General features: G+C 41.9%; 1 long non-coding RNA gene across 3 annotated transcripts; it reads left to right on the top strand.

Moving 5' to 3' along the window:
* The first annotated feature begins 1,082 nt into the window (after positions 1-1,082).
* On the top strand, positions 1,083-10,301 carry LOC146179178 (uncharacterized). Of its 3 annotated transcripts, none has more exons than XR_014700706.1 (3): positions 1,083-1,153; positions 5,238-5,272; positions 10,191-10,301. It is a non-coding gene; the product is annotated as an uncharacterized LOC146179178 (long non-coding RNA). The 3 variants fall into 3 exon arrangements; XR_014700705.1 differs by having other exon boundaries at positions 1,089-1,248; XR_014700704.1 differs by lacking the exon at positions 10,191-10,301 and adding an exon at positions 5,968-7,863 and having other exon boundaries at positions 1,089-1,248.
* The last annotated feature ends 4,723 nt before the right edge of the window (positions 10,302-15,024 follow it).

Below are 15,024 nucleotides of genomic sequence, written 5' to 3'. Positions count from 1 at the left end.
ATTTTGAGCCCGTGCCCAGCCCGGGCCCTACGCTACAGATCCGAGCCCGGCCCGGTCCAAATCTGAAAGGGCCTTTGAAAGGAATTCCCATTTTGAAATGAATAAAGGTCCAACTCTGAAAGGGCCTTTGAAAGGAATTCCAACTTTGAAATGAATAAAGGTCTAACTCTGAAAGGAATTTAAGGCCCGGGCCCGGCCCGACCCATCATGCCATATTTGCAGTTGCATCACTATGATATATAAAAGGAAATAATTCAGGATGGTAATTGTATCCAAAATTTTGAAATGTTGAGTTATCACGGTTGAAATGAAAACTTTGCTAAATGCACACAGAGACAGCACATAAATGTGCGAAAACAAGTTATGCATTGAATTGAGGCATTTGCGGCGCTCATGCACACAGAGACAGCACATAAATGTGCGAAAACAAGTTATGCATTGAATTGAGGCATTTGCGGCGCTCCTGAACCCCCCTGATCGGTCACTGACTGCTATAAAAGATATGTTCTTGGCGAAGAGGCGCTGAGGAAAGGCGGATTGACGCCGGGAAAGAACTCGGGAGCTCTCGCGTGGGGAGGACGCGGGAAAATGCTCTGCATTCTGCTTATCGCACTATGGCCGTAGTCGCGCTTCAGAAAACGTTGCATGTGTTCGGCCCGGCCTGGCCCACCCGAGACAAATATACTTTGGCCCGGGCTCGGCCTGAGCCCAAGGAAGAGTGCCTCCGGGCTGCTTCCGGGTACGGTCTTTCAGGCCAGCCCGAGCCCGTGCGCGTACAGCTCTACAGCAGACGACGCAGCAGACGACGCAGCAGACGGCGCAATGCGCTGAAATGCGCTATCGCGCATGTTTCCTGTTGCCGTCGGTAATCGGCGCTAGCGTCAGTACCGCAGTACCACAGCGAGCTACACATAGCGTAGGTAACCATTAAATATGTATATAAGATGTTCTTCCAAAACAAAAACTGTGCTAAAATGCAGCTTTATTTTGTTGCAATCAACCAATTACCTTTATGCAGTCAACGGGGGGCCGGGATTCATGTAAGCCATTACAAGCCAGTCATCGTGAAATCGTTAGTTCACTATAAAGCCGATCCGCGTTCAACTGCTGTCCGTAGTTCAAGCAGATATGTTGGTTATATAGTATATTCTAGGTACTATACGTTGGTGTTGAATGTTTCTGGATGTTTGTGGTGAAGTGATGTGTTTTGGGCAGAAAGAGCAAGTATCGGAACCGTTCTGTGGTCAGGTGATCGTCTGTCGTTTACAGGAAGTGCGCTCCCGTGTGTGTTCGCCGTTACCGCTTACTAGTGAACGTTTCGAGTTTTTTTAGAAATTATGAGGCCAGAAATAAGTCTAAACCCTGCATAAGGATAGCTGTAATAGGTTAGCATTAACGATACAGAGGCTGTTTCATCGACTAATTTCAATTTGCGTTCAACATGCAGCTTTTGATTCACGTGCTCCCCGAGGCAAAAGTAAATGGAATATTTTGCGCTGCTCCTACTTTGTTGTGTTAGCTAGAGTTAATGAAATTTTCTCGTAGACAGGCGCAGTACTACGCAGCGAAGCACCTTAAGCTGGCAAATGTCTGCTTCGATTGTTGAGAGTGGTGTGAGAACCGCGGACTGAGCTGTATTGTTATATTAGAGAGATTTAGCATACCGTGATCCGCGATCCGCCACCGTGACACTCTACCGCTCGTGGGCGGGGCGTACAAGCTGATTGGTTCCGATGCGCCAGGTCAATGTGCCGACATCAAGTATGTGGCGCCATCTATTGGCATGAAAGTGATCTGGGCATGCGCAATGGAACGCGCGGTGACGGTTCACGGTAGCGGATCGCGAATCACGGTGTGCTAAATCTCTCTATTGTTCGTTTTCTTTTTTTCTTTTTTAGAACATAATGGAATCCCATTTGGCCGGGAGGGAACATTTAAACAACAACAACAACAAAAAATAACAGACGTCGACGAGTATAAACAGAAATCCTTTTTTTTTTTTTTTTTTTACTTTCCGGCGACTCTTTCGTTTAATTTTTATTACTATTATTATTGTTGTAATGGATAGCGCAGACTTACACAATACGACCAGAGACATGGCGATACGAACAGGGTGAACACTTATTTCAGCTTTTATTTTTTAATCGTATGAACCTTTGTAGGAATGGGGAGGAGGGGGAAGATAGAGGGAAAACGGTAACTTTTTTTCTACAATCACAATAGTGGAATAATCTTTGGCGGTCATAGCTTGTTTCTCGTCAGATAAGCATATATGCTTTCTTTGTCAATGTACCTTATTCCAGTGGGGCACCCCTCTTGCAGTCACCAGGCCAAGCATGTTTGACACACCCTCGTATTTTCTGGGAAAGTTAATTTGCAATAGTGCAATGGGCTTATTTTGCAGGCAGTAAGGCTGTCTTGTCCTTGCCAGGGCATATTCCTACTGATCCATAAGTCATCTGTGGACATGCCTTGCATGAAGCCTTTTTATGTTTATTTAGTGACAAAAGGGCGCTGGCAAGTCGTGACTGCGTCTTTTCACTTTCTCACTCGATGCCAGTGAGCCAGTCACTCATTTATTTTCAAGGGCCCAGAACATGATAGCATTGCACCCAATTATTTTCTAGTAGTTTGTCATGTCAATAATCCTCAATAATCCAGGAAACGTCCGTGGAGAAGCATGTGCAGCGAATTTCATTGTTGTCTGGCATAGTTGGCAAAAATGGCATCCAAGGGGGCGGGCATATATGGAATGTTTCCAGGAAAAGGTCCATTTGACAGGCTGCTACCACAGTCATCTTAATTCACTGTCATTATCGAAAACCAATCTTTTGAAAGTGAGCGCTTGTAATGTTTGCGTGCCTTTTTCTCTTGTCCTCTTCTACAAGTTAGTGATGTTTGTTGCAAACATTCTGCACCCACTGGCCCTAATTATCTTTTTATTGTACTGGCGATGGTCCACACTTGTGTTAGTGTTGAGATTCTTCACACTGCGTTAAGATGGCTGTCCAGTTATTGCTCTGAATTCACCTCAGGTTCAGTAGGAGTGTAATCTTCCACCCTGAAGCTAATCGCAAAATTCATCACCGGTTTAACTGAAAGAATGTGTGGTTCGATTTGAGTTATTCTATAGGCAGCGCAGTGGTTGGAGCCCTCAAGCATTGAGATATTACTAGCATCAGGGGATAATATTAAGGGTCCTGTTCTCCAGGAAATGTGGCATTGGTGTTGGGACCAAAAAAATTATCGGCATGCCTCTGGCAGTTGACATTGCCGAGGACTGGTTGATCGGTGGGTGGAGTACTGTCACGAGGACACATTATGTGAAACTTCAGGCAGGGCAAGGTTGGGCTTCTCTTTTTGGGTAAGAATTGAATCCACTGAAACCCTTGGACCCTGAATTATACTCTACTCTTGAGTTTGGTTTGGCACAGTTTGGTTAAAGTGGTGCTAATATGTGCTAATGAGTATCTGTGATGTAATAGAGGTGCATAATAACTCATTACTGATTAAGTGCAGGCAAAGTGCAGGCATGTGAACAAGGCTCTGCAATGAGAGCCAAATGTCGAAGCCTTCAATGCTGTCATGTCATACCCTTAAAGGCAGATCTTAAGTGTCCCTCCAATTCTATAGCTGTGCTTGACTAATTTGCTGTCTGGAAAAGTTAGTGGCTAGAACGTCCATGTGGAATGCACAGAATTATCAAACATGGCTGTTTGTAACACAGCATCATTGTCAAAAATGTCACATTGCTTTTGTCGTTTCTGCAGGCATTGGAGCTCACATTGGTAAGCTAAAGAAAAATATGTTTCTAGGAAAACACTTTTCTTAATAGCTGGTTAAGCTTGGACGTCATAGTCTGTAAATTGGCATGTACTGTCACATGCTGTGTATGCAACTAAAGTTAGAAACTAGTGTGCATGTGGAATTCTGGTAACATGCTAGGCATTGCAAAACTGTTATGTGTGACTTTGTGTGGGAATGCACGAAAAGCAGGAGACCTATTCCTTTTGATTCTGCTGGGAACCATGGTGAATTCTCCTATTTTATAATGCAGTAGTGTTAAAGGCCCCATTCACTAAAAAATCCAACGGCAGCAGCGGTGTCGGTGTTGTGAGTAAAAAAATTGCAAACATGGCGCTGGCAGGTGGCAGCCGACAGCTGACATGGCCGCTCTCTCATTGGACGTACGGTTTCCTGACGTTCTCTTTGGCAGAAGCTGCCAACTAGGGTTTCTCCTTTCATATAGAAGGGTGATATCAGAATCGGCTTGCTACGACACTTGCATTCACATTACCCCTAGGCCACGCAGGCACATTCATACGGCTTGGTAAGAGAGGGTCTTTATATGTGCGGTGGTAGCCTGCATTATCACATCATACCCTTTAAGGCAGAGCTAAAGTGTCCCTCGTAATTTTTATTGTGTTCTATATATTGAGGGTAGAAAAGCATTTCTAAAAATTGGTCTGTATTTGTGTTGCCTCCCTGCATAAGATTTTTTTTGGGTGCACAAATGCATTTTGTGTTAGCACTTCTGATTTTCAGTTACTTTAATGTCTATACTGCAGAGCTTACCTAAATGACAAGCTGGGTTGAGGCTTAGTGGAGAAAAAAAGCCTGGAATCAAGCCGTTCCTTCAAAGGCGTACTCTGTGTACATGGCTGTGTTTAGCTCCCGTGGGTGGGTAGATGGGACTGTAGATTATCTATATAAGCTAGGAAATATGGGAAGAGTGAGGAAGACAGACAAAAAAAATATAATGAGAATGCAATAGAAGAGCATATGTAGGGAGTCGATGGGAATGCATTTCTGCACATGTCATGGCTGCATTTCACTGATGTTCTCGACATTTTTTTTGTTGTTTGTGTGGTTATAATTTCTCATTTTTTAAAATATGGCTTCCCCAATGTTTGGTTGTCCTATATTGCAACAGCCTTATTGCCATGGTTGCCACATTTTCTGTCATCATGCCCTGAACTTTGATTTAAGAGAATGTGCAGCCATGAGGGTGTGTAAACTGTCCTAAGGAGGGCAAGAGGCCGTGACTTTGTAGAGAAAAACGTGTTTCTTTTAATTTAGCATAAAATCAGCTATAGGGTTCTGGCACGAGTTTTGACACATTGTTTTCTGGTTTTTATTGAGGAATTCCAGGAAAAAGAAAGTGCTGTTGAGCAGGGCTTCTCACAATATTTTGTCTTTGTCACAAATTTGATGTCATGCCATTTTTCCTCTTTCAGGCATTGGAGTTCATGTTGAGAAGCCAAACAAAAAGGTCTGCAGAAAAACTGCTTGAAAACAGCAAATGGCTATCTTCATAGGCCAGCCATAGCTTAGCAGTCATTGCATGAAAGACAATCTGCACCTAGTGGGCACAGTGAGGTGCTTCACACTCATCCCTTGTACCAGTAGTATTACACTGTAGCTGTGTATAATGGAATGGTTTTAGAGATATTTAGCTTAGCGTGATCCATGATATGTCACTCTGACCCTCTACTGCGCGTGTCCAGTGCGCACGTGCTGCTTGGTTGTGATGCGGCAACTCTCTCTGCCAACTTCCAGCATATGGCATCATCTATCGGCCTTAAAGGGGATCTGGGCATGTGCAGTGGAATGTGTGATGGCGGATCATGGTAACGGATTACAGATCGCGATACACTAAAACTCTCCTTTAACAAGTAACCATGAAGTGCACTTATTTATTTTTGAGGTTGAAAGTCTATGTCATACTCCCAATGATGTGCATGTCTCCTCTGGACCAGTCTCTGGCGTTTATTCATTACCTGGACAGTGTTGCCTGCTCTGGTCACTCCAGTGCAGTTTGTATAAGTGTTGCATTATTCACTTTGATATGTCCTTATGTTCTCTTACTGTTGTAGCAAAGACATACGTGTTGTGTTTTGCGAGATGTTTTACCACGTTTTTAATATTTGTAAAAGTTTCTCTCACACATTTGTACTTTCTTTTCAGAGGAACAGCTACTTCGGTGCCATTTTGTGTTTCACCTTTCTTCAGTCATCCAAGCTGTGCCTAAATCTAATTCTGAAGTGGAACTAACCATGTTGCCGGGACATTAGTTTATTTCCTCCAACTTCCTTTCCAAAGACTTCCATGGGGGGGTTAAGAGGGTCTATCAGGGACTAAGATTTTTGCAAGAAGTTGCAGTAGACTGAATTCTAGCATCAGACTACTTGATGGTCCACTACCCTGATGTTGACACTATGTTTTTTGTGTTTATTTCATACTAGTAGCAGTTTCCTTCCAACAGTGTATGTTGCTGGAAGGGTGGCAAAAATGACACCCTTGATTGACTCAACAGTGCAGCAGCAGTATGTGCTGCTGTTGCGATGAGACTCCATCCTTCACTGTGCATTGAAACCTTAAGAATCAAGGGCTGTTGTTCATAGAGCAAGCACATTTTGGTGCATACAAAAAAGCAGCATTGCAAGCCTAGGCCGCAGATTTACTCCAGGATGTTCGGCAGTTCATTCCCACCATACTTGTTTTGGTTGTTTAATTAGCCGTAGTTGTGGTAGGAGTGACTTCTAAATGTGCGTAAATGTATTTTGTCATTGTTTGTAAATTTATGACATGCTCTCATGGGTTCACAAATCAGCTCCTAAGTGTACTCACACGTGTACTTGGCATAAATGTAGATGTGCAACTTTAGGGGCATCATAGAGGAGGCACTAAGCAGAAAAAGAGTAAAATATCCTTTGGGAGTGCTTAATATTGCTGAAAATTGGAAATTGTAATTCATGTGAAATTTATGCGAATTAATGTGAAATTGGAATTCATGTGAAAATTGGAAGTGTTAAAATGTGCGATTCATTACTTGATGTAAATATCCAATTGAAAAGAGAATTTGCATACATGGTTGATAAGTCATGTAGGGCATTTTCATTGATCATGTCGTGGTGTATTTGCTCATGCTTGGGATCTTCATTTCTGCAAATGCACAAAGAAGAGTTACTGATTTTAATAAAGCATGTAAGCAGTATTCATTCCTAGCAGTATCTGAAAAAGTGGAAAATGGAGTTTTCATGCTCCTATTCTATTCTCAGCTTGTAGACATCACTTCTGTGCTTTCATGTGTTCAGTTCTGCTACAATCAAAGGCAGGCTGCTGCATATGGTATGCCATCCTAAGTATGTATTTGTCAACACCTAATTAGGCTTTGTGTTGAATATTTCTACTTGCTATACTTTTTAAATGCTTTATTGTTTTTCCCCGTACGTCTCAGTCAGCTTCATTTTTTTTCTGTTTTAACAAGTGACATGTATTTGTGCTGCAGAAGTCTAGTTTGGAAGGTTACGTATTCCACAAAGCTCAGTCTATGGCTACAACACCTCCTTCTAGCACCTATGCTAATATATATATATATATATATATACAGTAGGACCTTGTTGGTGCGTCCTTGGTTCATACGATTTCCCGTTTCATATGCTCAAAATCGCGGTCAGTAAAACACCTCCCATCAGTTCAGTTCAGTTCAGGCGTTCAGTCGTGTCCGACTCTTCGTGACCCTATGGACCATGTCACGCCACGCTTTCCGGTCTCTCACTATCTTCTTAACATCACATAGCTTCATCTGCAATGCCTCGAGAATGCCATCTAACCATCGTGTTCGCTGCCTACCCCTTCTCCGGCGACCCTCAACCTTTCCCAACATCAAATCTTTCTCCAGCAACTCCTCTCTTCTCATCAGATGACCAAAGTAGCTGAGCTTTAACTTTAGAATTTGACCCTCCAATGAGCAGTCAGGGTTTATGGTCGACAATATCGACTGATTTGATCTTCTGGCAGTCCAAGGAACTCTTAAGAGTCTTCGCCAGCACCACAATTCAAACGCGTCAATTCTTCGGCGGTCAGCCTTTTTCACAGTCCAACTCTCGCATCCATACATCACAACTGGAAAGACCATAGCACGGGTTATACGGATCTTGGTTGGCAGACTAATGTCTCTGCTCTTTACTAGCCGGTCAAGGCTAACCATTGCTCTCTTTCCCAGAAGCAGGCGTCTCCTTATTTCATGGCTGCAGTCTCCTTCCGAGATAATCTTGGCGTCCAAGAACAGAAAATCTGTCACAGCTTCCACTTCTTGTTCATTGATGCTCCAGGACTTGATAGGGCAAGACGCCATGATCTTCGTAAACACCTCCCATAGAGTTATACAATTTTTCTCCCTGTTAATATGTTCCCGGATAATGCGATTTCCCAATTACTGCATTCAAAATTTCGACAAATTATAGTCGTATAATACATTTTGCGATTGACTGGACATGTACTAACGAGCACTCGCGACATGAAAAAAATTTGCTGGTGGTTTAGCTACGGTTAAACCTAGTGTATGTGCGACAGCTTCGTTTGTGTCCTTCTCCGGGCTTCATGCTGCAGCAATGGCCTTGCGCGCTGCGTGCTCCTCTTTGTGTACTCGGGCACAATGTGACGTCAATTATCATGTGACACCGAACCACGCCACAGTTGCTTTCCGGCAGTGTTTAGGTGCAAAGGGGCAAAGCATGAAAGCCGACGAGCCAACATACAGAGAGCCTGTCACCGCAGAAACAGGACTTCATCAGGAGAAACGCGGTGGTTTCCTTGCAGTGCCTTAGAGGCATAGGGGAGGCATAGGCATAGGTGGCATAGGGGTTGAACCATTCTACAATTATTCACTTCCATACTAGCGGGCCGGGTCTGGGGAATGCAGCGTGAGCAAAAACGAGGCGGCTGTAAGCCATTGCGATGCTTTCTTCACATGTCACTGGTGTAAGGGGGCAAAGCATCCGGAAACAACCAAGGAAGCCATCCCGGCTCGTCATTGCCTTCTATGAACCAGATTTGTCACTAATTCTCTTCCGCACTTAGGACATCGCAAATATGGACAGATTTCTGCGAGAGCTAAAAAAAGGAGCTGTGCATACTGGATGCTTTTATAATTCTTACCTACACTTTTATGCTGTGGAAGCCTCATTTTTAAATGCCTATGTACCTCATTCAGTAGTTGACTTATTCAATATTAGGCAGTTCGGATCCTAAGTTTTCTTGGATGATACTTTTTTCGCCACATTAAAAAAAAACACGTATAAACAAGGTTTTGCTGTATATTTTAAGGAGGTCTTGTATTGAATAGAAAAATATTGGTTTTGTATGGCAGCACCTTTCCTTCAATAAATTAGAAAATTCCTCAGTATAAACCTGCCTTGAACTTTGAAGCCCTAAATTAGATGCTTTGGGAGCATAACTCCAGCGATCATTTTCGACCAGTGAAGTTATTTCTCGTAGATGCATGCCATGATACTCTGACTTTAGAGCATGTGGAAAGGTGTGAAGAAACTTGTTGGGGACACTGTTGACGCTTACTCTTGTAAATGGTAATCAGCAGTTGTCAATATTATGTACAGTGTCTTGAATATTTGGGGGCTGGGATTAAAAAAATTCCTATGCAAAATCTACTACCCCATTCGAGCTGAAATAACGTTCACAAAGTAGCAAAATATAGTCTACATTATCTGATAAGTGATTCAACATCGGCACTTGCCTAGATTTTCCAAAATCTAGAAAAAACTGCTCTCGGTGGCGTGCACAATTATCGCATGAGAGATTCGGAAGCTATTTTGACATGATACGTCATCTGTCGAGCAGTGAGACATGCTCCATCCCGGCCGTTGGCGCGCTTGCCTCGTTGCCCGACAGATGACACACCATATCAAAATAGCTTTTCGACTTTCTTCTGCGAAAATTGTGCATGCCGCCGAGAGCAGTTTTTTCTCGATTTTGGAAAATCCAGGCAAGTACTGATGTTGAATCACTTATCAGATAACGTAGACGATATTTTGCTATTTTGTGAACATTATTTCAGCTCGAATGGGGTAGTAGATTTTGCATAGGAATTTTTTAAATCCCAGCTCCCAAATATTCAAGACCCTGTACATTTCCAGTCAAATACAAATTCAGTATTTTTTTAATTTATTATCTGTATGCTGATAAATGAATGTGGCCTTCACAGTTAAAGCTATTTGTTTGAGGGCACAGTTTTCCTAAAGTTTACTGTGATCATGTCCTGGTGAATATAAACCTTGAGTTAAGGTATCCTCATCATGCATTAATTTATCTTCAAAGGTGGACAGGCAGTCGTTGGTAGACTGAAAATGTATCCCTTCTATTTTAAAAAGGTACTTTTCCTTGTGCAGGCTTGGTCACAACTTGGACTCGGAGCGACTCACCGCATCAGCAAAATTCAGAAACTGAAGGAGGGCAGTACCTGTGTGATGAGTGTGGCTTAATCACAGATATGTGCATCCACTTCAAGGACCACAAGAGCACATACACCAATGTCCAAATCTTTCGGTGCGAATATTGCAGCCATATTTTCACTCATAGGGGCAACCTGGTAGCGCACGTTCGAATTCACACGGGTGAGCGGCCGTACAAGTGCACGCACTGCGGCAAGGGTTTTAGACGGAGCGATAAACTGGCACGACACGTCCGCATCCACACTGGTGAGAAACCACACAAGTGCCACTTATGTCCCCTGGCCTTTGCGGAGAAGTTTAACTTGCGCACTCATGTGCAAACCCACAAGCATGAAAAACCGTTTGCATGCCGCTTTTGTTCCAGTGTCTTTGCAAGTAGGGCAGGTCAGAAATACCATGAACGTAGTGCGCACCCAGATTTGGTCATTCCTGATTAAAGCCATAGTGTGTTCTGCCAGTATCGAGGGGGGGTGTGGCAGAGCACATTTGCAACAATGCGTCCCGTACCCTACTTGTGATTTTGTAAGGAGGCTGCTTCGAGCCTATACTCTTATTTTGACGGTCTAGTGGTTATTCTTGCTACCTTCGCAATGGCGTTACCTTTGAATTAAATGCGCCAAACCAGATAAGCGGCAAAGTAAAATTAGAGAAAAATGTATCAAATTGCTTCACTCTTGTTGATTTTAAATGGGCTGTCCATGTAAACATAGTTGTTTCAACTGCTGCAAAATGTTGAGGTCCTTGTTGCAGTCGTGCCGCTGGCGTACTGGTAATTTACTAACCTGTGTGTAGCATGTCTTTATCAACTTTGTAAACTATGCTATTGCTTTTTAAAAGCAGTGCTTTAAGTGAATATAACATTTTTATGTGAAAGTGGATATTCCTTGGCTGCCAGTATTGCACAACCATGTCAAACTTTGAGGACGTATAATTACACGCAGTTATTGCACAAATTGCACTTCCTCTGGTGTCAAGCACGAAACAGGGGCATTACTCGATGTAGTGTAGCCAATGGAGGGGGCCTCTCCAAGACCCCTTTGCAGAACATTTTGAGTTTCTTCTCCATATGGGACTGTCGGTGTATATTGCTTTCAGGTCGGCCTGTGTGGATCAGTGGGCTCATTGATAGAAATGCACAAGGATAATCCGACAAGGAACTTGTTGAATGTGTTACTTTTTTCTGCACAGCAAAAGGCGCAAATGTGATCGGTTCCTTCTGTGAACAGTGGTGCTGTGAAATTGGCTAGTGTACTACCCTTCAACAGATGTCTTTTTTGCATGTTCAGGTTTAATTTCTGCTCATAATATTCCTTTTCTTCATGCTCTCTGACTCTTGTGGGCTTTTTGTTGAAGTTCCTAGGCTATAAAACCTGGGTAACTAAAGTTGAGATATAGTACTGAGTTTGTGGTCAAAATGCTTTTTTGTTACTGAAGGCCTTTATTTCTTTTGTGCAGTTAAATGGAAATTCAGTAATAATTGCTTGCTGGACCATATTTTTCTACTCTGCTTGATGTCTTGCATGACATAGGGGCCATACATATGCTTCATTCTCTGGTATTATGTGATGTGCCCTCCTTATGCTTTTCTGTTTGCTTTCTTGTTGAAGGGGACTTGCTCTCCAGAAACTGTTTTTTGAATATCAGTGAAGAAATAAAAATTGTACCACATATAGAGGTCTTTTTTCTAACTTGTTTTTAAGGCGAAAGCCTTTATCGGCTCATGAGTGTCTGTTCGCCCGTCTGTCCGAGCGTGCATCCGTGAGAAGTGTCACACTTTGTGACATCACATCCGGTCACGTGTATTAACCAGAACTGACGTCATCATGACGTCACATCCAGCATGGTAAACAGCTCCGGAAATTAAGTCCGTGGAAAGTTGACCTTATATTTCTCACTCAGCCTGTACACAGCTAAAAACTTTTATTTTTACTTGGTAAATAAAGTTCTTGAAATAAATGTTGCCAAGATTTATTGAATAAAAAATGACATCAATTAGCAAATATTTTAGACTGTTTTCTTTGCATGAAGCGTGGTAATCACTGTGTCTTGCCATCATATTGGATTACCCAAAGTGCCTTCTCTGGGTGGTGAAAATCATCTGCTCTGCATTCAAGTCTCCAAGTACAACAGTTGCACTGTGCTGGCACATAAGTTTATTGCCATTAATTCTGGAAACCAGTTTCTGTTTATTTATTTAAATGCATGCATGTAATATGCATACACAATTTTTCTTTGCTATGATCCTGCCTTTTGTCCTATGAACAAGAATAGCTAATTAAGTTGCTGTCTGGTGTCAATTTTTGAGTACGGATGCAGTGACGGAAATATTCTGCCATAAGAATTTTACATTTGAGCCTTCTACTTCCACACCAGGCTCATTTCCACTACTGCAGCCTTTGATCCCCTGTGATGATGTTTTAGAGCGAGAGCCCTCTTCAATGCAAAACTCAAGCACTGCTGGACTGCATCCATTTGACCTTCAGCTCAGCCTCAATGCAAACCTTCGAGTCAAGCCATAGCAACATGTGTTATATTGTTGTGCAGTTTATGTTGTAACTTTACCATTTTTAAATTACTATTTTAAAGTTTAGATAATACGTATTTTAGCTAATACGTAAGTTTAACATGGCCACAACACTACTTAGTGCTTTGCGGACTTAGAGGTTGGAGATTGAAGGGGAAAATATTTTGGCTCGAGTTTTGTGTGCATTCTAATTAGTATTTTTGATTGTCATTATACTAATAGTTTGCGTCACGCCTGATATGCCATATTCCGACCCGGCATCCAATATACTGGACATAAGAAAAAAGCAAGGCAGAAAGTAACAATAGCATCCATCCAAACCACAACCACTTTGCTGGCTTTCCAAAAACACAAGCGATATCTCAACCAGATATTTCACCTTTAGAAAAAATCTTCACTGGGAATGAGGCCGCACAGAAAATGAGATTTTCATGTTCGAAGTTCTCAGGTGAGGGAAATAACATTAGGATTTATTTTTGTGCAATTCGGGCAAATAAACTCGCACAGGTTAACTAAACTTCCAAGTTGTCCTAAAGCATTGCCGTCTCAATGTGCAAAAGATGATTAGTTGTAACTGCTTCTAAAATAAACGAATCCCAGTCCAGTAGGCTGGATATGATTTTTCTGCGAGCAGAAAGGCTGCCATATTGCCATGGTCAGTCTTCCGCTCTAGACGTGGTGCTGTGAATCTATTGTGTTTGCAGCTGTAAGAATAGAGTGTTATCAATACTGTACGAATGAAAGAACTGAAGTGTGTACAGAGGTTTTTATGTGGAGAACTGTGGTGCACATGCTTTTCTGTCATCTTAATGGATGTAATTCGTTAGAAAGTCCAGAGCTTGTATTCCGCGTCTGCGTCATTTTGAGTTTGCATCGTTTTTTTTCCTTCACGTGTCTGCTGAAAATTCTGGAAGCGGATGTCAGTTCTGTAGCAACTGTGAGCTGCGGTGAGAAGTTCCGGCATTTCTGCCAATTACGCGAGGCTAAAAACTCAAATGATTTGAGCTTAGAATATGGGCCCAAGACAGAAACAAAACTTCAGTTGATTGCATTCAGAACTGTTTACATTTTGGGGACATATGAGGAAGAACATTGTATGAGAATTTAAAAAGTCGGCGCATTAAATAAAGCACGAGACGAAATACATTGCCCAAAGTTGAAAAGTAAAATGGTAGTATTACTGAGAAGCTTAACAAAATATCTGCATAAGTACATGAATAAATTTATGAGAACAAGTAGTGTAAAAGTTGGCTAACTAATGCAAGGTGTGAAAATGAAAACAATGGTTACATGAATAGATTTATTAGAATAAGCAGTGTAAAAGTTGGCTAACTAATGCAAGGTGTGAAAATGAAAATGATTGATACGGGATATTGCCAAAAGCTTTCATTGCGATAACACATGCTGTACTTAATTTGGTGTTCTACTATGAATGACACAGTTCATGCAAAACTTGTGAAGTTGGGACTCAAGGTATGAAAATACATTGTGCAGATACTTTAAAAGAGCAGTCTATCATGGCATCAATTAACCTTGCATGCCAATTTAATCTCTATCACATGTTCTCTTACGACTGAGAGCTGTGTTGTTGCAGCCAAATGGTTGCTTTCAAATCCTGACAAAAGCTTCCTGGCATGCATGCATGCATGCACAATATGAGGCATTTTGTCATTGCTGCTGTCACCTTGTTTGTTTGCCATAATTCCTCAGCATAGTCAATATAGGCCCCAGTATTTCATCCTTCACAACATATTCTTGCTGACAATAAAAGATTCCATTTTGGTGGGACGGTTTTGTTCTGTAAAGGACGTGTTTCAAGAATAAAAAAAAAGCTTTTGTGTGGGACTGATACTGAATTATAGAGGATATGGAATTGAGGCATTTATAGTTGGTGCAAGCCATTTTAAGCTTCTCGTTACTATCACTCAAATCTGAAGGATCAGTGCAGTAATAGTATAAGAATAATGCAGAATTAAGTAATATGCAAAGCTGTGATGCAGTTCTTTTGTCAAAAGAGCGTATGTGACTTCTTGTACAAAAGGTCATCTAATCTGGCAGAACATGATCTAAGATGTCTTGGTTGGGTTTTAGTAATAAAGGGTGATGACTTCAAGGCTGGAAATGACAAGAATGCGCTTTATTCTTGATACTGCAAATGAGAAGGATATGTTTCATAAGATAAGCTTAGATGCTCCAATTGCATGTGTTTTGACATGAAGTGAAAATTACGATGCGCATAAAGCTACT

Source organism: Amblyomma maculatum, chromosome 9 (assembly GCF_055883805.1).
Source record: "Amblyomma maculatum isolate TAMU_Amacu chromosome 9, ASM5588380v1, whole genome shotgun sequence".
Classification (NCBI taxonomy): Eukaryota; Metazoa; Arthropoda; class Arachnida; order Ixodida; family Ixodidae; genus Amblyomma; species Amblyomma maculatum.
This window is presented reverse-complemented; position numbering and strand designations above follow the sequence as displayed.